The 21,965-nt window shown below is 48.3% G+C and overlaps 1 protein-coding gene across 2 annotated transcripts in view; it reads left to right on the plus strand.

Moving 5' to 3' along the window:
- The first annotated feature begins 1,286 nt into the window (after window positions 1–1,286).
- Window positions 1,287–21,965, plus strand: part of PIK3CD (phosphatidylinositol-4,5-bisphosphate 3-kinase catalytic subunit delta) — a 40,124-nt gene continuing 19,445 nt past the window's right edge. The window contains exon 1 of one of the 2 annotated variants that reach the window (XM_062604350.1): window positions 1,287–1,308. The gene's annotated coding sequence lies outside the window, so the exon portion shown is untranslated. Of the gene's footprint in view, window positions 1,309–16,574; window positions 16,667–21,965 lie in introns of those variants that run through there. The other variant, XM_062604341.1, reaches the window with a different exon arrangement.

Genomic DNA, 21,965 nt, shown 5'->3' on the forward strand with positions numbered 1-21,965 from the left:
CTGCATTCACTTTAAACCTTGAGCACTGGTCTCCAGAAGCACTAACCAGGCTGTGTTTTGTGTTGGGCTTTTCCCCTTGTTTTCAGCATCACCAGGATTCCTGTGACATTGCCTCTTTTCCTTTTGTTTTATCCAGTTACTTGATTGACATAAACACGGATGTGGTTACCTGCAGATACAAAGTTGGAATTACTTTATATGAGATGGAAGCCAGGGTCTTTTCTTGTTTGTCAGTGGTTTGCTGGGACTTTCTGTCCCCTGCTAGTGTTTTTGCCCTTAACTGTTGTTTCCTTATCTCCAGCCTTTTAATGTCTCAGCCTAATGTAGAAGACTGCAAAGATAAGGGTGAGAGCAGTGAAGACTCCTGTAAAATAGAAACCTTTCTGTCAGAAGTTGCCAACAGACTGTGAATTGGGAGAGCTGTGAATGTTGAGAGCTGTAGGCAAGCTCTTCAATAGAGATGTGACTCAGAATCCTTATTCCTTAACCGGGTTATATATGGGTGTAAAAATGATGCTAAGAGCTGTTTTGATGCAGGAGGTCACAGATGAAGCTCAGATGGTTTGTATAATGGTCCTCAGTAGGTATTTGAAGCTGCAAATCTGAACTCAGTGTGGTGGCTAACAGTGGTGGTGGTGGAAGGGCCAGCAAAGGGTTAGTAACTCTGGAGAAGGGGAGGCAGGGAGTAATCCCAGTCCTCAGAAGAGGAGCAAGGCTCTACGAGGGGAATGTATGGGAAATGATGCTTCAGGCATTGTCTGGAGGGAGGTAAGGAACAGGTCCCACTGCCCCAGATGTGCGCTGCACCCTTTCCAGTGTGTTTTCCCCTCCCTGACGTCCCTTGGTTGTCATTCTCTGCATTGGAAGGCAGATGCTGGCTGCAGTTTGGCATCTTTGTGAGCGCGGCAGGGAGGCTGCAGACCCCACACAGATCTGGAGCAGGCCCTTTGCCACTGCGTGGTCCCCACTAGCCCAGCCTCCTAAAGCAGAGATGGCAATAATGGGAGCTCTTCACGGTCAGTCCTGCCTTTTCCACCCCGCGCAAGCAGGCAGCGTGTGCTAGGACCTGTGCTGGTAGCAGAGTATAGCAGACACTCCAGGAACCGCTAATACCTGTGGGTTCAGTCTGGCTCTCGTAACATCAACCGCGCTCCCACCTCTTCCCCCTCCGCCTCCAAGCCCAGCGGAGTCGAGTGAGATGCATTTCCCTTCATGCTGCTGGGTTTCCCCTCCCTCGGTGGCTCTCTGGCCGTAAGCGGTTTCCCATCAGAGCACTCAGAGCGTTTCTCACCGAGAAGGTGGCCTGTGGTAAGGGGGTGGGAAGGGACGGGAGCGTGGGGTGCGTGCTGGGGGAGCTGCTGGTGCTGCAGCTCCGTGCCTCAATCTGTATTCTCTCTCTCCTCTGCATGGCTTCCTGTTTTTATAGCCCGCTGCTCTTTGAAACAGCACGCTGCAAGCAGCAAGGAGGGCAGCGGGCAGAGGGTAGTGGGCTGGAAGAAGCCTCTGCCAACACTTGCTACGGGGCCGGGTGCAGGCTCTGGGAAAGATGCTTGTCTATTCCTGCCTTGTGATCCTGCCTTTGTGTACTACAGAAGTGGCTCTGAGGAGGCGGTGCTGTGGTGTGCATGTGCTCCTTGCTGCAGGATTGCAGCAGGGCTGTCCTTCAGTTTTCCTGTTTGGCAGTTGTCTCCCCCAGCTGCTCTTGAACGCGCACAAGAGTTTCTCCTATCCTTAGACATCTTGTGATAATCAGTCAGATGTAGTCAGCGCCAGGATGATGCTCAAGGATGAAGCACCAGTGCTGACTGCTGCAGAAGGCTGAACTGCTCAGGGATGTGATTCCCAGAGTCTCAGCCAAGAGCTAACAGCTTGCAAAGAACTGAGGAATCTTGAGATGCAACTTCTCTTTTTCAGATGCCTGACGGCAGTCATACAAAACAAAGAAACTGCATTAGGAACTCTGCTGTCAGTGTAATTCCTGTGTTTACTGCTGGTTTTCTCCTTTCTGTTTTGAGAGGGGGAAATGGTCTGTTTGCTCATCGGTAAAAGGCAAAATGTGAAGAAAGTGATGTCTGGGATATCACTGGGATGAGGAAACTGCACCATGAGGCGTCCTGCTTGAGTCACGCCTGTAGCAGAGCCCTCTCCTGAGCAGGACTTGTTAATGCTGCTGTTCGAAGACATTTTTCCAGTCTCCCACAGACTTACCATGAGTGAGTCTACACAGGTTAAATCTGTAACTCCCCTTTGGTAGATCAATAACTTGCAGGGTTGAGGAAGCTGTCCTGCCATATAGGACCAGTATCGTGTTCGCTTTAGTGTCTGATCTGTGTTCTTGTTCAACAACATGTGCTTTAGAAAGAGGCAGAAGTCCCGTGCTCCAGTCAGCATGACTGCTGCAGAATGGGAGATGATTTTTAATCGGAAATCACTCTTGCTGCCTTCTCTGCCAGTAAGATACGTTCTCTCCAAGCAAATATTTGAGGAATGGAGCTGGGTGGATGCAGATAACTCTGGTTCAAGGCACGAGACAAATGGGTGTTTCTGAGATGCTGTTTTTATTGGTGACATCAGCACCTTGGTTTGCTGAATAACTTCAAAAGCTGCTCCTCTGGATAACAGTTGCAGGGTCCAGAGGAAGGTAGATAGAGGATTAGGTTGCAAAGTCTTGTTCTGGCAATGATCCCGCTCCGCAGGAGGCGGATGGGCAGCCAACTGAGCACAGCTGCTCCTGGAGCTCCTTCTTGCCAGACAGTGCTGTAGGAAGGAGATGAAAAATGGGCAAGATTGCATCAATTATTAAGCCTTGTAAAAATAATTAGCAAGACAACAGCAGGCAAATGGGCAGGGAGGAGAAGAAAAACAGCTGCCAAGGCATGGAGGGATAGGGCTTCAGTAGACAGGAAAGGAAGGGGAATTGGGTAAAGCACCCCTTTATTCAGTAGCTGGGGACAGAAATGAAAAATTGATGTATGAGCTTTGCATATGCACATTAGGGCAAGGAGGGAGGGGACATCTCCTCATTGAAGCTGCCCACTCTTGGCTCCCACCAAAGGCTCCTATAGTTTAAATGCCATTTTTGTGGCTTTTCCACAGATGTTCCCAGTGGTACCGGGTATGACCAGTGGTACAAGAGGAGGCAAGAGCAGCCTGTGCAAATGTTTATGGAGAAGGATTGCCTGGTTTTTTTTTTCCAGTATATGAATTGGTACCAGGGCTGTAAAGGAACTGGCTGGAATGCTGCTCGGTCCAGGTTCCCAAATGGCAGGAACAGGGTTCCATTAGGATTCAATTTTCTCCTTCATTTTACAGTTCCCATCCAGAGCCACCAGCAAGCACATGAATGATTTTTGCACTGTAATGCTGTGGTCTCTGATCTGTGGGCAGAGCTGTCTGCTGCCACACAAGGATGTAGTGAATAAGATTGAACAGTGAGGCTCTGCTGCGTGCCCAGTGCAACTTTGTCATTGGTGATTTCACAGCGATGCCTGTTCCCGTCTTCTGGATTAATTCCTAGGGTCATTATTCTCCTGGGTTTGTTTCCCATGACAAGTCTGCAGGCTCCTCTGTCTACAATATAGCAGATGCTCTCTCCTCACTTTAGGCAGCCAGCTGAAAAGGGGAGGAAAGCACTGCAGGGAGGAGCCGGATGACTTCTGAGCACTTGCAAGCTGCAGAACTGCTGATGTGCTCCTTTCCTTCAGGGAGAGTCAGCTACACATGTGTAGTAGAGGGTGATTCAGTCACCCGTGATAAGATCCAACAGATCTGAATTGAAGTAAATAAACAAGTATCAGCATAAGACTTTAATGGGTGTCTTTACTAGAGCTCAGTCGCCTCCGTGTAGTGGAAAGTTTCAGGGAAACTTTGGGGGAATTTGCACGCATGCAATCAGGGCTGCTGACTCCTCATTCAGAGCAAAGGAAAACACTGTTTTCAGCATCACTTATTGCTGCTTCTTTTTATGGCCTCTTCCTCTGTTTTTCGCAACATAAGAGAAGCAGTGCCACTGGTTTCAATTTTCTGCCACAAGCCTGATCCCGAGGGAGCAAGTGGGGAGTACCGCTGGGCAATTCACACTCGGTGCTGCCAGCATGGAGGAAGATGACTTTCCCCTGGACCTAGATGGTGGGAGCACTGTTCACTGGGCTTGTTCAGTCCAGAACATGCCAGCTTGTAGCTACAAGGTCTCTGAAGTACAGCCAAGTAGCAGGCACAACCATCTGGCCATGAGGTGGGAACGCTGGTCATAAGAAGGTGATACAAAATTAATCAAGGCTCGATTGTGCTGTGGCTGGTCATTTGCTATGTGAAGTTCCTGGAGGGGATGACTTTGTTCTGTGAGCCAGGTGAACTGTTATCACCAAGCATGCTGTGGGGTCCTTATCAGAGATAAAGGTTCAGTAGAGGTAAGAGCCATAGGGGACAGGAGCTCCTCATTTTGGGAATGAGATCAGATGTATGTACTTGTGCATCTCCCTTGGCAAAATACCTTTCAAATCTCCGTGGGCTCTTGCTGGTGAAGAAAGATGAGGGGGTGATTGGTTTGGGTCTTTATCGTTTGCTAATGAGGGAGCAACTCCAATCCTCAAGCTTGCTGTGTGGGTCTTTATGTGGCCACAGGGAAAAGACTCTGGTGTTTCAGGAAGCAGTTGGTAACCTCCATTCCCCTGCTGCTGCATCTGACCTCCCGACACAGGGAATGCGCAAGCAGGGTTCAAGAGAGTAAGCAGCAGCAATCAATAAAGCATTGAAGGAAGAGAAGAATGGTAAATAAATAATGTGCATGGAGGAATAGTCAGGGCATGACCTGCTAGCACTGAATGGCCTGTAAGTGGGTGCTGCGGCTGGGGTTGTAATGGCATGACATTAAAAGCCCATATGGCATCATCAGGAGCTCTGTGTTGTGAGAGGGCATTCGTCTGGTTCCAGCGTGTGAGTTAGTAAAAGAGACCAGTGTGACAGGCTGGGAAATGGCACAGAAAGAGAAATGCTTCTGTTAAAGGAGAAGTCTGAGGAAGAAGGATATATTTTTAGTGCCAAAGGGCTTGTGAATTGCTTTTGCCACTGAAGGGATCACACATGCAGTAGATAGGTATGTTTTTGTTGGGGGCTGTTAGGATTGGGGAGGAAATGTCTTTAGAGGCCCCTTTCCTTCAGAGAGTTGAGTGAGCATCTCTGCTCCCCAGAGGGTCCCAAAGGAGCCTGACACGAGCAGGTGGGTGGTGTGTGGTGGCCATAGAAGCAGGCAGGAAATGCTCACTGGGGTGAACCTGTTGGGCACCTCGCTAGTGAGCCACACATCTAGCAAGCAGATAACCACAACAAAGGCACTGTCAGTCCTGTTGTGCTTTTGCTCCCCGTTTCTCCAGCCTGCACAGCTCAGAACAGTTGCTGATGCAGTCTGCAGTTGTGTGCATCTGCACCCCGGTGACAGTGCTGGGATTGCCCAGCTGCAGACAGCTCTGTGCTGTAAGCTATTTGGACAGTGTTGAAGTCAGTGCTTCCCAGCAAAACATCTACCACAAGACTTGGCATCTCTGAGCTCTCAGAGCAAAGCAAGCAATGGTTCCTGCTGCTCTCTGTCATGGGAGAGCGGCTCTGTGGCTCCCGATTTGAAATGGGGTGGTAAAGAGTGCTGACACTAATGGAATAGTTCCCTTTTCTTGTCCCTTGTTTCTTGTTGCCATTTCTTTCAAACCTTCTCTTTCTAGAAGCAGGGGTTTATGATCAGGTCATTGGAAACAAGCTACATGCCCTCATGTGGTGCTTTAGCAAATGGCTGTATTCAGTTTATGTTTTCAACTGGTTTCTGTGTTTTCTGGTATCTCCAGTGGGAACTCCAGATCATTTTGTTCTCTAACTTGTGCAAAGCAGCATGGCTTGGCAACGTGCTTTGGCAATATTACTGTACATCACAGCACGTCCAGTGAAGCTGGTGCTTATGGAAGGAGGCTGCACAGATTTCACTCAGTTTTTCCATTACATTTCCAAGCCTCATTCTGAAAGCATCACCTTGCCGAAGTTGTGCATGAGCTGTGTGGCACAGTCAGTCTCCTTCTGACAGCAGTGTGTACTTGGTTTCTTCCTGTAGGCATCCAAGAATCATGCTTCTTGCTGCCGGCGAGCTCTGCTAGCTCTGTGTGTCTGTTACTGTCCTCTCCTCACCCCTGTCATTTTGTCTTTGCTCTGTGTCTTTCTGCCCATGGCCTTTGGAAGACCAGGTTGAAAATCTGGCTCCCGACTGTAGCTAATTTAGATCAAGTCACTCAAAACACTAAACAGAAAGTGGGTAGGAGGAAGGAAATGAGTGGTTGAGTTTTTTCCTGTTGCAGGTAGCATGGAGATAAAATAGGAAATTCAATGCAAAGTTATCTTGCTGAGCCCCCAGCAGCACCACAGGCAGCAGGCGCCTTAGGGCTGCTTTTGATGGTTTATTCCTGTTAGTGCCAGGTTAAGGCTGGACTTAAGGTCTTTGTGATGGTGCAGAACAGGCCTATAGCATTTAGAAAAGGGGCTCCAGGCAGTTTGGGGAAGAGTGAAACGTTTCTGATGTAGAAGAGAGAGGGGTGTGAGTTGCTGTGTGCTTTTCGTTAATACAGAAGCTGGCTATTGAGGACCAAGTGGAAATAAAGTTGCATCAAATTCAGGCTAAAATCCTCACAGTTCTCCATGCGAGTGACTGAGCAGTTGTACACGCAGAGGTGTGTGAGGGGTAATTCATGTCCTGTCGCTCTCCTTCTGTTAAAATGGAAAAATCACTTAGGTGAAGCCTCATCACTCAGGGCTGTAAAATGTACAAATGTGAAGATAGAGTGCAGGCTCTTCTGGTAAGCAACTCGGAGTCTGCACATGGAAACTGCTGTCATTTGATCTGATAATTGAATTGATATTCAGTGGTGTTTACCAGTATGGACAGTTTTATCTGTGCAGCAACAGGTGCTAGACTCAGGTAAACCACCAGAGTGGGACCCCTTTTCCCCCCTTAATTTTCAAGCTTTTAAGTGTTTTCCTTGAAATAAGCCTGAGAAATGAGCAGAGTGGTGTTCCTGGAAACTTGAAGGAAAAAAGATGTTTCACTTTTCCATGGGTGTTGAGGGAAAGTGAGTTACCAGGAACACTGTGCTTTGGCTTTGGAAGGCAGCCACTGGGATGAAGACTGTCTGCTCAGCGAAAAGCGGCATGTCCTGTATGTGCAGACTCCAGGCTGCAATCATGACGTCCAACCTGTGCAGAAGGAAAGCAGCAAACTCTGCAACTATGGATAAAGATTCCAGATGACCCAAAAGGACATGGTACAAGATACACACATGGGAGTGAGCTGGGGTTTCTGTCAATAGCTCATTAGAATATCATATTTATATCTTTATATGTATATGTTATACATATTATATATATAGACATATAATATCTTTAATGTGCCTCCTGTGTGTCTTGCTTTGCTGTTTTGCATGTAGTTCACCTCTTGTTTTGTATGTGCATGTAAGGCATTGTGTGTGCTCATAGGCAGCTCCTCTCCACCGTGTGCGACAGTGTCAGGCTGATGGCTGACTACCATAGGAAGTGTCCCGTTTACCCAAGTAACACAGTGGATGTGGAGGGTGATGCCACTGCTAAGCATCCTAATAGGAAGAAGGTTTATTCCTAGGGGTGTATCCACACTCAGCTGGGTTTGCAGAACTCCTGTGCTTTGCTGGAGATGTCCATTCCTGCCCTTGTAAAACCTACCTGGGTACTGGACCCCAGCCTGGCTCTGAGCAGCTCTTCCCAACCAAACCATGTGCTAGGGGACCTATCCCAAGGACTGCCTTGAAATTATCCCTCGGGCTGTGATTTACTGCCAATATCTATACTGGGATTGTTTTGGGCTGGTGGAGAACTTTCCTGAAGGCTCTTCCCCACCAGAGTCCCCTATATCTCTGGTTTTAGGTGACTGACTTTGAAGACTTTACTAGTTTGTGGTACTCTGGTTTTCCCCTTTCCGATAGGAGAAAAAACAGCAATGAAGACAGGGAGGAACAAAACTCTTCTCTGAAGTGACCCAATACTAAACATTACTGTTCCAGTGTCCTGAAAGGGAATCTAAGGCAGTGAGTTTGTAGCATGGAAAGGGGCAGGGGGAGACCTGCTTAAGTGCATCCTGCTGATGTGAGGGGAGACCTGACCTTGCTCGAATCCTGGCTGGTGCCACATTTGAAACGATGATACTGCAATAATAAACAGTGAAGCCTTTTGTTTTATTTTGAGAGGCACACTCACCCTTGCAGCATGTAGTGTAAGTGCTTAGCAGAGTTCATACTTGTCTGGTACAGTTTCCCAGTCCTAGTTCTGTTTAGGCTGGCTGGACTGTTTGCTTCTGTGAAATACATCTTGCTCTTCTTTGTAAGAACTGTCCAAGGCTCAATGAAAACAAACATTATCTATTTCTGGCCCCAAATTTGAGGACAAAAACTTTGCACTTTGCTGCTACCAAAAAGAGTTTGTTTTTCCTTCAGCGCTGTTCCCAGGGTAGAAGCTGTAGCTTTACCTCCTGCTATGTAAATGAATCTTCATTGCTCTGCCTCAGGTGGAAATTCCCCTGGTCACAGATGGAAATTTTACTCTGCTAACAATAAACCAAATCATTTTCAGCCCAAAGCCCTCTCTCATTTGAGCACAGAAGAAACAAACTCTTCACATTCCTTTTCTCCTTGTTGTCACTGATGACTCAGGCCAGGGCCTTCGCTGCTTATTTCTGACTCTTAAGTGATTTTTCAGGTGGCTGCTAAAAAATTCTTCAGGCATTTGTCACTGGCATCTGCCTCATTTTGTAACGTGACACATTCGGGGAGGGGGATGTGTATGTGTATTTGTTTGGGTTCCCAATGTTGTTTAGATTGGAATATCCACTTTAAACATCAAACACAGCAAAACAAACAAAACCCACCCAAATACAACAAACCCATGAGGCTGAGCTAAATACTTAGTGGAGGAAGGCACCTGCATCTGGCTGTGTCTTCAGGGTGCAGACAGCCACCCACGCTGCAGTTGGTGAGATCCGGGCTTACTGGAAACAGTCAATAGGGACCCCCAGAATTCCCAGCTTGGATGCAGGGCTTTGTTGTACTGCTCTGACTTTGAGCTCTGGGGTTATATTTCTTGGGAACCCAACACTCATGAACTTGAACAGTGCTTCTCGGTGTGGGAAAACTGGTGCTGCTCTTCTTCTGGTAGCAAAGGAAAGGGTCCAGAATCCCCTAATAGTAATTTCAAGCTGAAACAGGGTGTTTTGGTTGAACAGGCAGTTACAGCTCATAATGGGAGTCTGTGGGTTTATAGATCACTCAGTTTCTGCAGAAAGGACTCCCAAGAAACGGTTTTGTGACACAACAGAGGAAAGTTGTTTGTCCCTCTGAAGGACCAATAGGAAAGGGATGCAGCTTGTGTCCATTTGTGTTTGACATTCTTTGGTTTTGCATCCAAAACCCATCCCCAACAGAAGTGAGGTTCTGAGAGGCGTTCCTTGTGTGTGTGTAAAAATGCTGTGCGTATGTGTGCAATTATGTTTTAGAGTGATAAGTCAATGGTATCCTGTGTTGAGACATGGATGCTTTGAACCCGTGTAGCACCACCAAAGACTTCACAAAATGCCCTGTAGAACACAGAGAAAAGCAGGTGAAACAGCTTACTAAAAGCTGTGGCATCAGTGCCAGTATGAGCAGTTTAACATGAGTACCTTACTCCAGGTCCCGTCCTTGAAAGCATCTGGTTTTCAAAGCAGGATGTGTAATTTTGGTGGGGATTTTTGTTGGTGTTGGTTTGGTTTTGTGTGGTTTTCCCCAAACCATTTTACCTTGCATTTTTGCAGTCAGTAACTCAAGCTGTATCCCTGATATAGCTGTGGGCTCACGTATCTCACAGAACTGGGTCAGTAGCATCTCCTCCTATCAAGCATTTGACTCTGTTCTCTGGGATGTGGTGCTGCATGCAACACCACCAAGTAAGAGAACTTGCTTTTTCCGTAACACAATACTTCGGCACAGGCAGAGGTTGTAACATTGAGATTCCAATGGAGAAACAGCCAAGGAGGTATCAAACGAAGGCTCCTTGTTCATTTTGATAACCTCCGAAAGAGAGCTGCCTCCAGGGATTCTTCTCCTTCAGAAATCCCTTGGTATTGCTGCTGATGAAGACAGGAATCTGAGCTGCTTGCTCCAGCTAACTCAGGTCAGTTCTTGTTGCTTGTTTTCCCTCTGCAAACACTGATGGGGAAGTCATAGATGAATTCTTTGTTCTCAAGTCTGCAATATTCTTCCTTCAAATATGTACTCGCGCAAATAAACAGGTATTTTTGTCTGGGCAAGGACACCAAATGGTGCCATTCTGGCCTTCAGCAAGAGAGCAGAGTACCTTTGTCATCATTTTTCCTTCTCTCTGTCATTCAGGGTGCCCAGGCTTGAAACTATTTCAGAAGCTCTTTGAACAAACAGGCTGCTCGGGTCCTTGAACCCCACCTGAATCATCAGGTGATGAATAATTCACCATCACCTCCTGTACAGTTCATGGGGTTTCACTTGGGGAGTCTTTTGTTTGAATGCGTGTCCATCAAAGAAAGAGAAAACATGCTGGGGTTTTATCATGGTTTTCTTCTCTGGAATCTCTCTTGTGGCAGTGTCGCCAAGCAAACTGTGGCCTTGTTCTTGACAGAAAAACCATTACGTTCTCAGCACTGAGCATTCAGCTGTCCCCAGGTCCAAGCTATGGAATTACTGCTGCATTTTTCTATGGAGAAAGATCCTTCCCCTGGGAAGGTTGCTTGAGCACAGGTGAAAACAGGAGAAAACCAACATCTGTTTCAGAGTTGGTTGCAGATGTGTGCTTCAGGATGTGACAAGCTAGCAGTGCACGGAGATGGGATTCCCTTCCTCAACCCTGGCAGGAGGCAGCGTTACCATAGGAACTGTGGGATCAGCTTCCTTGCAGCTCTTCCCTGTATGGTCATTGTCCATCATCTCTTTACATTTCCACCAGACATGGGTCCCACTGTACTTGATGGCCTTTGCTCAGTCACCTCTCAAACTGCTCCAGTTCTTGTGAACCTAATTTCTTTTTTAAGTCCCTATTTCCTCCGCTTTTCTTCTTTCTCCTTCTCCTCACTAAATGTTTAGATGTTCAACAAGTAAATTCATATTATCCTAATAAAACAACTCCTTTAACAAAGACACCAGAGATTTAACCGGATTTTTCCATTATTCCCCCATTCAACTTTTGGCCAATTAATCTGAACAAACAGGCTGCTTGGATCCTTGAATCCCACCCCCTAATAATTCACCATCACCTCCTATACAGCTCATACACTATGTAAGTCTGGCTAGTTGAGAAGTTTATGTGTTCTCTAACATCCTACCACACTGCTGACATAGTGTGAATAATCATATGGGGCTTGACATTAAAACTGGAATTCATATCTGAATTTCCCCAGGAAAATTTAGGAGGTTTTGGATCTGCAGCTGGTTTAGGTTAATCAGTACTTTCCTTAGAGCACTAGCACTGATCTTCAAAGTGATGAAGCTCTTCCCCTCATCTTTTATGTTGTGTCCTACTTGAATAAGCATCTATAAAATAGAGCAGTATTCACCTGTTTATGAAGTTCATTGTAATTGATAAGGCTGCGGTAGCTCTGCCTATTTGAAGATGGAGAATTAGAAAGTTCAAAACAGGAAAATGAACGTGGGCAGCAGTTGGAGGCTGTAAGGTGCAGTTAAAACACTTCATACAGTTTATCCTGACATCCTAACTTCCCTTCGGTGTGCACACTTGCTTTGCAAGAGAGCTTAGGTTCCCCAAGTGTGTGTATATATATGTGTGTGTGTGCGTGTTTAAAGCAACCCCAACAGAGAATGAAAAGCCCGTAGCAGTGCAGCATTATGCTGTAGCACAAAGACCCTTTGTGTAAGATGCAAAAAGCGACTGATCTTCAAATCTTGAAGCAGTGTTTGTTTTGGCCACAGGCATTTCTCGTCAAGGGATGTATCCTGTGGCTGCGCTTGCATGGGTGAGCTCTGCTGCTCACCTCTGTGGTAGCCAGTGCAGATCAGTGTTGTACACTTCATGCAGCTATTTCAGAGCTTGTTGCCAAAAAAAAACCCTCTTTTGACTTTAAAATAAGAGCAAGTTACCAGCTGTAACTGCATAGCTGAAGCAGAAACGTGGTTTCCCACCTGTTGGGGGGTGTTAACCACATGGAGCAAATAGTTTCAGCTCTCCTAAAACTGCTCTGGCTTCCTGTTTGTTTTGTGGTGCAATTCGATGCGGTGAGTTTGGTGGGGTTTTTGTTTGTTTGTTTACCCCATACCCCTGTAAGTGCAGGGTAAGAGAGGCTGCTTCTAGCCTTGTCTGTAGAAGCGATGGATACAGCTTCATAAGCGTTACTGTTTACTAAGGTTGCCAACATCTTTGTGGCTTAGGACCCAGTGGTCCTGAGGTATGGTGGTTTGCTCTCCAGGTGCTCCACTGGCAGTTGAAAACGTTCTTGCTGGGCAGTCCTGTAAATACTGTGGTTACGCTTGCTTGTTGTCATCCTCCTCTTTCTCCCCCTGTTCCTTTCTCCTCCAAAAGCTGGCCAGATGCCTCATCTAGGCTATGAACGTTAGCTGTGTTTCTCATGCAGCAAACTGGTGTAGAGGAGGGCTTTGGAAGGGAGACGGTTAGGAGCTGTACTGCCAGTGTTTCCAGCCGTGCCCACTGCACACACAGATGCTGAGGTGGTGAGCGGGTGTACCAGAACGGTGTACCTGGAGCAGTGAAGAGAGGAAACAACATGAAAAAAGAGGTGAGGATAAATGCCAAGGGGTGGAGCTATGAAAGACTCGTAATTAAGAGAAAGGGCTCAAAAGTGGCTTTTGTTGAAGAAAAAGGGTATAAAAAGAAGGTTTAATGTGAGTAGTCATTGAAACTGGGCGCAGCCATAAGATAGGAAGAAAATTGCACTTTAGATTTGGCTTTAAGAAATATATAATGGACAGCAGCCCTTAGCCCCAGCCAAGCCCTGCAGGGTATGTATCCCCATCCACAGGGATTTCTCCCTCTTTCCTGTGAGCTCTGGGCACTCCTTATCCTGCAAAGACTCATACCCTGAGCAGGGAGTTGTGTGATGCAGGATGTTTGAAAACTCATCCTCCCTTTCCTCCTATCCGTTTGTCTTTGTGCTCTCTGCAGCTTCATGTTAACCCTGGGCAGTCCACAGCGCAGTAATGCACTACACAGGGTAGTAGCGCAGTCTGAGAGAACATCCCTTCTTGCTTCCAAGTGCATTCATTTATGCATGGCAAATGCTAACTTTTTAAATGAAAGGCAATTTGTGTTATCCAGCAGCTACGTCCATATCTGTTTTAGGTACTCAGTTGTCTTTGCCTGGTGCTTACTTGGAGTCAAGCTGTCGTTGTTGCACTTTGCCTTATCTTTTGTTATTGGAGGGCTCTGAACTGGGGACAGAGCTGCCATGTCCCTGTGGCAGAGCTTAGAGGCAGTCCCTATTGCCCATCAATTATGCAAACAGCGGCCATTCTTTGCTCCTTTGCAATGTCCTAATAACCGAGTTCTGTAAAACTCGGATCATGGCACAGCAGTTGGGAGCGCTACACTGGGCTCTGCATCATTTGCCTAGCAGGACAAGCCTGATCCCTGGCTCAGCAGGAGCACGGATCAGCATTTCTGGCAAATTCCCTGGGACAAGTGACATGGAGCCCATGCCCACGGCGTGGTAGGAGAACTTGAGCTGAGAGTGCAAAATTAACCTTACAGAGTGTTTTATGAACAACTGTGGGTAAATGTATACCTGATTGGCATGGTGCGGTGGTGGTCTCTTTGAACTGGCATGCCCAGCCTCATATTGGATGCACTTGTTAAAACACCACATGGATGACACTGGCCGCCTTAGCAGTGTTTTCTTCAAACGTATTGGCACTGTTCTGTTGTCAATAAGAGAGGAAAAGCAACTGACTGAGCTCTCCTTCTGTTCCTCCTGGAGGTCTCGGATCTTTAACCTAGCAGGTGGCAACTATTTTTCCTGACTTCTAGTTCCTTTTTCCCTTCCTTATGGTTTCTGCTGTCCAGCTTCTCAGAGGCCGGGTGGGCAAATGTCCTGTCAGGGTTCGGTACAGCCCTGTATGTGGAACGTGGAGATGAGTAGAAAAGCTGTTGAAAAGGAGGAAAAAAAACCCTAGCAGAACAGAAACCAGAATTCCTGTAAACAGTCTGTTTAAAAATATCATCAGCACATGTCAGGGCTGATGGTTTAAAATAGACAGTTTGAGCTTTAAAAGGTCACATTAAGACATGGTAGTAGAATCAAATGGAGATGAAGAATGAACGTTTCAATAGTCACACTTTGTACTGAAGGCAAGATGTCTGTGTTGCCAAGTAGTAATGTTCAGGGACATAAAAGTGAGTCAGATTGCAAGAATAATGAGTTTTTATTTGGATTCTAATGTGGAAAAAAATGGAGTTTATACCTTAATCACTTGCCTTCAGCAGGAGAAACTTTAGGGAAAATGATGATTTGGGGGGGACCAGTGGGGGCAATGTGCTAACATTAGCTGTGTCCTGTACCGAGGTCGGTTGTTTCCATGTGAAGAAGTGAAATACTTAAAAGCACAAACCCAGGTTCACAGTCTCTAATTATTTGAGACCCAAAGTACAGCGGGCACTTCTCAAGTGCAAGAGGAGATGTGTGAAAAGAGAGATCTTTTCAAGTGAGCTTTCAGATGCTCTTTGGGTACCTAATTGCTGCTGCAAATTTAATGAGACGGAGGAGAGGCTGTCTTTGAGCCCTGGAAACGTTTCTTATCCCCATCTGCTGCTGCTTTGGGGAATCGCCGCTGATTGCCCGTGACGAGTCAGAGGGATGCTCTGTGCAGAAGGGTGACGCACTGAGAAGTCGCCGACCCTTGGGGCACTGGTGGGATGGACCCCTCTGCCATGGGTGCTGGGTTTGGGGGTTCCCTGCAGCCAAGGAGCCTGTACATCAGGTTGGAGAAAAAGGTAAGGTTCAATTGCCTGTGCGTCTGCCAGCAGATGAAGCTGTGCTGGGTTCCCCTCTCCTATAGTGCTAGTGAGAACACCAGGAGTGTTACAACCTAGTGCTTCTACCTTGGGCCCTGCGGGCACCTCGCCTGTCTTAGAGGTGTTTCTCCTTGTCCCCAGATCACTTGACTCTCCTTGACTTGGGATCTTCCCTGTTATAGAATGGTTTGGAAAGAAGGGACTTTAAAGCTTACCCATTCCCAGCCCCCTGCCATGGGCAGGGACCCCTTCCACTAGAGCAGCTTGCTCCAAGCCCCTGTGTCCAACCTGGCCTTGAACACTGGCAGGGATGGGGCAGCCACAGCTTCTCTGGGCACCCTGTGCCAGCGCCTCAGCACCCTCACAGGGAAGAGCTTCTGCCTAAGAGCTCATCTCAGTCTCCCCTCTGGCAGGTTAAAGAGGGTATTTATTCCACAAAACTTCCCAGATGAATTAAAAACAAGTGCATGGTCGAGGTTGTCAAAGGAGCCCTTTCCAGGGATGGAGTGAATCCCAAACCCTTTTAAATCCCCTCTGTGTTTAGGTTTATACATATGTATGTATTTAGGGCCTGTCTTCAGCACTGTGTCCTATAGCTAGACCTGCAACTGTGGTAATAATGGAGCCGTTGTCTGGTGTTGCCAGCAGTGTCCCTGGTACATCCACCATGTCAGCTGCATCAGGATGGTGGCAGCTTTGGCCATTTTCTGTGCTTTCCTGCCAGGCAAATTCTCCTGGGGCTGTTGCATTGCCCTGGGCTGCTTAAACCAGTGCTGCCCAGGTCGCTGGTGTGCAGCGCATAGCTGGGGTGACCTGTGCGTGACGATGACAGAGGGTCCCTGCTCTGCGGTGCTGCAGTGCTGGAGCACGGTGCCGCGTCCCTGCTGCGCGGTTACTGTGTGTTACTGTTCGGTTACTGGGGCCCGGGACAGAAAGGACCGGTGCGGGGCCAGCAGAGGCAGCGCGGGGTCAGTGGTGCGCGGTCGGTGCGGGGGCTCCATGCGCGCAGTGCGGGGCTGCTGCGGGCTCAGCGGTGCGCAGTGCGGGGCTCCATGTGCGCGGCGCGGGGTACCCGGGGCGCGGGTACCGGGGGGCCGGGCGGTGGTGCGCGCTCCCGCGGCCCATTGCAGGCGATGCCGGGGCGGTGCCGCCCGCACCAGCGGCAGCGGGGCCGGGCCGGAGAGGGGGAGACGCGAGCAGGGAGGTGAGCGCCGGGGCGGGGGGGGGGGGAAGCTGGGGCCGGGGCGGGGGGGAGCTCTCAGCGGCGGGGAGGAGGAGGAGGAGGAGGAGGAGCGGGGCCCGGCAGGAGCGGCCGCCGGTCCCCACACCGGGCCGGGGCGCATCGCACCCATTGCCGCGGCCCCGGCGGGGTCCCCGCGGTTCGCGCTGTGCTCCCGGTCCCCCCGCTACGTGTGTGTCTGTGCTGTTTGCCCCGGTGAGTGCCCCGGCTCCTTTAACAAACTGCGTGCCTCGGGGGGAGCAGCGCTGCTGTGTGAGTGCGGCGCGCTTGGAGGCTCGGGGCGGGGGGGAGGTTTTAGCTGCCTTGCGGGTCAGTCCTTGAAGCCGTGCACCCCCCTCCCCGCAGGAACAGATGCTTGCAGCAGCGCTCCTCTCCGTTTCCAAGGTGGGTGGATGGCGGTGATGTGTCTGGGTTTGGTCAGGAATTGGATGGTAGCCACTCGTGTCATCCTGCTGACCGGCCCCATGGGCTGCTGGAGGGGGGATCGTGTCCTGCTGGGCTTCCTGCCTGGTGTTTACCTGAAGGGTTTGGCGCTTGCCACCTTGGTACTGCAATGAGGGGTTTGGCTTGCCTGGCCACATCTGGCCATCATCGTACCTGCACTGACATTGCAGTTGTGCTGCCTGGGTCGGTCGCTAACAGAGGTGCGTGTAACTGCTGTGGGTTAGGTTTGGATTGTCTGTTTTGGCAGGGCCTGAGGAAGACTTCTCCAAAGAGAGTCTCTAAGTGTGGTGTGTTGTATGTGCTTGAGGCGGGAACCTGGAAGTGAAGTTGAATGTGGCAGTGGAAGGTCGTTAGAAACAGTTTATTTTCTGTTTTCCTCAGCAAGATGCACTTGGGTTTCTGGTCTTGTCCGCACATTGGAGCAGTTGAAAGAGACAAATTTCAGTGACCTCTTCAGCTAGAAGCTTTCATTTATCACAACTCCCTCCAACTCCCAGCCCCTGCCTGTCCTAGCAGTAACAGCAAAAGCGCAGAGATCCCAAGTCACCTTGCCAGAACTGAAGCCTTGCAGCATCCTTTGTGAAATATACTTGTGCATATGAGAAAACAGAACCGCAGTTGTTGCTTGAAGTCGTGCATCCAACAGTTGTCAGTGTTAGCAATGGAACCTTGCAAGTTGTCAGTTTCAAGCTCTTGCTTTAACCACTAAGTACGCTGTTTTCCACTAGATGCTTCCTCAGCCAATACTGAAAGCAGTTGATTGATTGTTAAACTCGCCTAAAAGCCTGCTTGAAAGTTTCCACCAAGCAAGGTTCTTTATGCCTCCCTCCCGTCGGATGCTTTTGTTACTCCCTGAGGTTCCTCCGCCCCTCTCTAGTGATACTGTTGTGCTTCCAGAATGAGGTATGGCTTTGCATTTCCATTTCTCTTGAGCTGCTTTTGCCTGAGCTCCTCTTTCCCTCTCTCTGGCTGTTACTTGTGGTTCCTGCTGAGCTTGGATGATGTTGTATCACTCTGATGCTCTTTCTCTAGTCGTTCTGGAGCCAGGAGCCCCACAGCCTGGTTTTATCACAATGTCTATGTCCTGCTTTCCTATCTCTTCCCTTGCTGACAACCCCTTTCATCATCAGCACTGCACACAAACAAGGTTAGCTCCAGTTCAGATTACATTAGCGTACTTCTGCTTCCCATTACTTTTCTGTGAGCCTGTTTTATGGGGCCTGCATGTGTAAGGCAGGCATTGAGCAGCATAAATGCTGAAAGTAAAGGAACCTTTATTTCATAAAGGGAAAAGCACAAGCCAAGGGATTATTTGGATCCAGTGGTTCTTCAAAGCCTGATCCTTGTAGTCTCCATATAGCTAGAGCAATTCCTTAGGAGGTGGAAAAATCCATGGTTCCCCACTGATATCTTGATGCAGGGAAGATGCTCATTTTGGTGTGTAAATGCTGGTTTGTATCAGCGCCTCTGGTAGGGCAGAGGATGCTCTCTAGTGCTTTAGAGGCCTGCAGTTGGCTGTGTGTGTTTTCATCCCTTGCCCAGTTATCCTGGGCACATTCCATTATACGTCTACTTCAGTCTAATGGTTTGTGTAAGCAAAGTAGGGAGTAAAGGTGACTAATGGAGGGCTTAGAAATCTCTACTAAAAGGTATTATCAAAGCAATGTGACTGTGTCTATTATGTAGAGTTGGATAAACATCAAACTGCTGTGAGTGACTGAATGAAGCAGTGCAGCAGGATATGAGAGATCAACATACAGAATAGAAGCTGTTAATATGCAAAAGCCTTTATTTGGTTGTTGTATTTGGTAGAAGTCTTATTATGCTAAACCAAGCAAAGGAGATTAGGGTATTCTAAACTAGGGCTTGAGGAAATGAAGCCTGAAGATACAAGCTATAGAATCATAGAATGGTTTGGTTTGGAAGGGACCTTAAGTTCATCCTGTTCCAACCCCCCTGCCATGGGCAGGGACACCTCACACTAAACCATGTCACCCAACATATTGATTTTGGGGGTTGTTCAGTACTTGAGTGCTTCTCCACACCTTTTCAAGAGGTCTTCCTCTTTTCCTACCAACTCTTATGCTTGTCGTGTATGCGTTGAAGGAGGAACCAGAGACAATCAGAGCTCTGCTGCAACTCGGCCTATGCTGGAGGTGCAGCGCTGTCACAGGAACTGGACGACAACAGTGATGGCCCAGCAGCACACCTGAGACACTGGTCTGTATTTTACAGAAGGCTTTCCAGTCTGTTCTTGGAGGTCAGTTTTACAGCCTGTGAGTGCTCCAATGCCCTAGCATACAGCGGACCTCTTTTGTGCTGTGAGCAAGTTTAAAACCCTTTTAGAACACTCACTGAGGTAGGACTGCACCTACAAAAGCTGAGGGTTGATCCGGATCTAAATGTGTATCAGCTGTATGCTTCAGACAAGTCAGGCACGTGTGCAGCAGAATTCCTGTGGTCTCCTCCTCCAGCTAAGTTGATGCCTGGAATGAAGGTGACTTCCTGCTGTCTCCCACACAGCACACATCACTCCTTTCTTATCGGCTTGAAAGGTGTTTTTGTAGTGCTGGGTTTAGTAATTGTGTAATGTGCTTGTGGGTGTTGGAGCTTCCGTGTCTGCCTGATGCTGCAGCCTCGCAGAGCTCCGTGTGTGATCGTGCTACCTTGCTGCTTAGCTCTGTCCTTGTTCCCCTCAAGAAGTTGCGTGTTGTAAACACCAGAGCTGTGGTTGATAACTCTGTAAGGGGAGAATTGTGTTAGTGTGGTTTATGTCAACTGCTGGCTTGATAAATACTGACTGGGTAATTTCAAACGTGTCTCTTACACTCTGCATAAATTTGCCTTTCTGTGCAATTATTTATTCCTCGGGGTGTGTGAACTCAAAGCATATGGTACATCCTATTACTGGTGGTGTGCCTGTATTTGTTATATGGCATCCAGGAACAGTTTGCGTGCTCTCCTGGCAGGCTGGTGCAGGGACTAGTCCCATGTGTATATCAACTCTGCCTTGGCCATCTCTTCCCTTTACTAAAGATGCACATTTAATAACTTCACATTAATTAATGCCAGGGGAAACCTTAGGGGAGAGCAAAGCAGTCTGTAGCTTTCCTGCAGAATAATGTATTGAGGCAAAGGAGGGAGAGGAAGTTGATGATTTGCCTTCATCTGAAAGCTGGAATTTTGCCTCATGGTCATTTTCTTCCACCTCTTTTGCTGCCCTGTGATGAACAGGTCTGGGCATTGTAAGGTGGGTTCATTGTCCATACAGCTCTCAGTAAGGAAGTGATTAGTACCAACAGACTCGTCCTTCCTGATGGTCCCTCTAGGATATGACTCCATATCCCAAAATTACTGAGGGAACAGTCACCCGCTACCATGAGGTTCTGCTGCTGTAGCAGAGGCAGGGTCAGTGTGGAATGGGTCCGTGTGCATTTTATTCCTAGTTCCCTGAGAAAGTCTGTAGTACCCAGATTTTTACTTTCCCCTCCCAAAAACACCCCACAGAACAGAAATACATGTGGAAAGGAGAGTACGCTTGGATTCTCTGGGAATTGTGGGGAACAGCTTTGTGTCTGGACCCATGGAAATCTGTTGTTGGGTGCGTGCTTGGTGCTTTGGGACCTGTGTGATGTGACAGCATGATTTCTCTTCCTCATGTGCTTAGAGAAGTCCAAAGCAACACTGTGCTCTGCAGTTGGAGGGCTTGTTTATCTGCAGGCTGAAAGCAGCAGCTGTAGTGGCCCCACACGGACCTCAGTCACAGCCCATGCTGTGCATCAGCCAGTCCACACGCTGCTTGTCCCGCTGCTGGGCTCTCCCACTGGGTTGGGGCTGGTCACTCCTCACATTTCCTTAGCAGGATCTGAGGTTCCCATCACGTGTGCTCGCTGCTTTTGGGAACAGAGCTTCCATTACTGCCTCCCTCTGGGATGGGAAGAGTGGGTTCTCTCTTTAGGGCAGCTGGGGCCCTGCCTATCCAGAGAGATAGAGGAATCTGCACCTTGTGTTCAAGTGCTCAGCTATGGCAGCAGCACTGCCCACAAGACACTGCCCCTGCAACTCCTGCCTGCTAATTCCCTGTCCTGGAGTCAGCACGATTGCATGCCTTGTAGACAGCCCTTACAGCACATGATCTTGAGTGTCCTGCCCAAGCAAGCATGTACCACGGGGCAGTTTTGGGGTCAGGCTTGTATACAAGCAGACGCAGAGGAAAACTGCTGCATGAGATGAATAAGAAGCTGTTTGAGGCCCTGTGGTTTCCCCAAATGTGCTGTGCATGCCTCCAGTTTAGGGCTAAATGAAGTTCACAACATACTTGGCCTTCACAAGGGCCAGGTCTTTAGCTTGGCTGTATTCATTGTTATGACTTGGGCCACCCAGTCTTGAGGTCCATCTCTCTTGTATGGAGTGTATGGATGTGCTGTAGAGCAAGAACTTTGTGTGTTCTCGTTGTTTGTTCTGATGCTCAGCCCCTGCTACCCTGCCTGGTGTCCTTGGAACTGGACCTCAGCAGTATTCCTGCCTAGCACTGGGAATGAGTAGCTGAGGCTTGTGGGCGAGGAAGAAGTATTATAGGAAGTCATAGGTGGGGGGATGTGGAAGTATTCCAGCAAGAATACTTTGTAGTATATTGCAGATGAGTGAGGACTGGGGGGGGCTTGTAGAGAATGGGTGGCCTGGTGTTGATAAGCAGGGGCCTTTGGTAGCCTGTGTACCTGCTTGAGGCTGGCTCTGTGGGTTTGCATCCCGCTGAAACCAAAGCTTCTGTCTCTCCCTTGCTCTGAGGGATCTGCAGGTTGTGCAGTAAACTGATTTCTGTTAATTTGGGATTGATTAACTTGGACCTCAGGCTGCCAGCCCTACAGGTACCTACCACAATGTGGGACTTTCAGTGTTAATCTATCTACTCACCAGGATGAAAGGCTGAGAGGATGCTGGGGCCTTTAAAAATTGGCAGCATCCTGAATTTAGTAATGGGAAGGGGGAAAGCATGGTAAACAAAGCATAAAAGTGCCGAGTTGTCCTTCCTGTGGCATATTCCCTCCAGGTTCTGTTGGAAAAATCCCTCAAGAGATAATCAATGAGTTTGGAAAAATAAGGTATTGGACAACCTGACCTCAACATTGTAGTGCTAATAGCTTAGATAGGTACTTTATATCTGATGGGGTGTGACACCAGGTAGAAATCCTCAGCAGAAGGAAGCAGTTCAGTCACTGTCATGTGTCCATCTCTGCTG

The sequence above is a fragment of the Pezoporus occidentalis genome, unplaced genomic scaffold, assembly GCF_034315485.1.
Source record: "Pezoporus occidentalis ecotype Australia unplaced genomic scaffold, CSIRO_AGI_Poc_V1 ctg119, whole genome shotgun sequence".
Taxonomy (NCBI): Eukaryota; Metazoa; Chordata; class Aves; order Psittaciformes; family Psittacidae; genus Pezoporus; species Pezoporus occidentalis.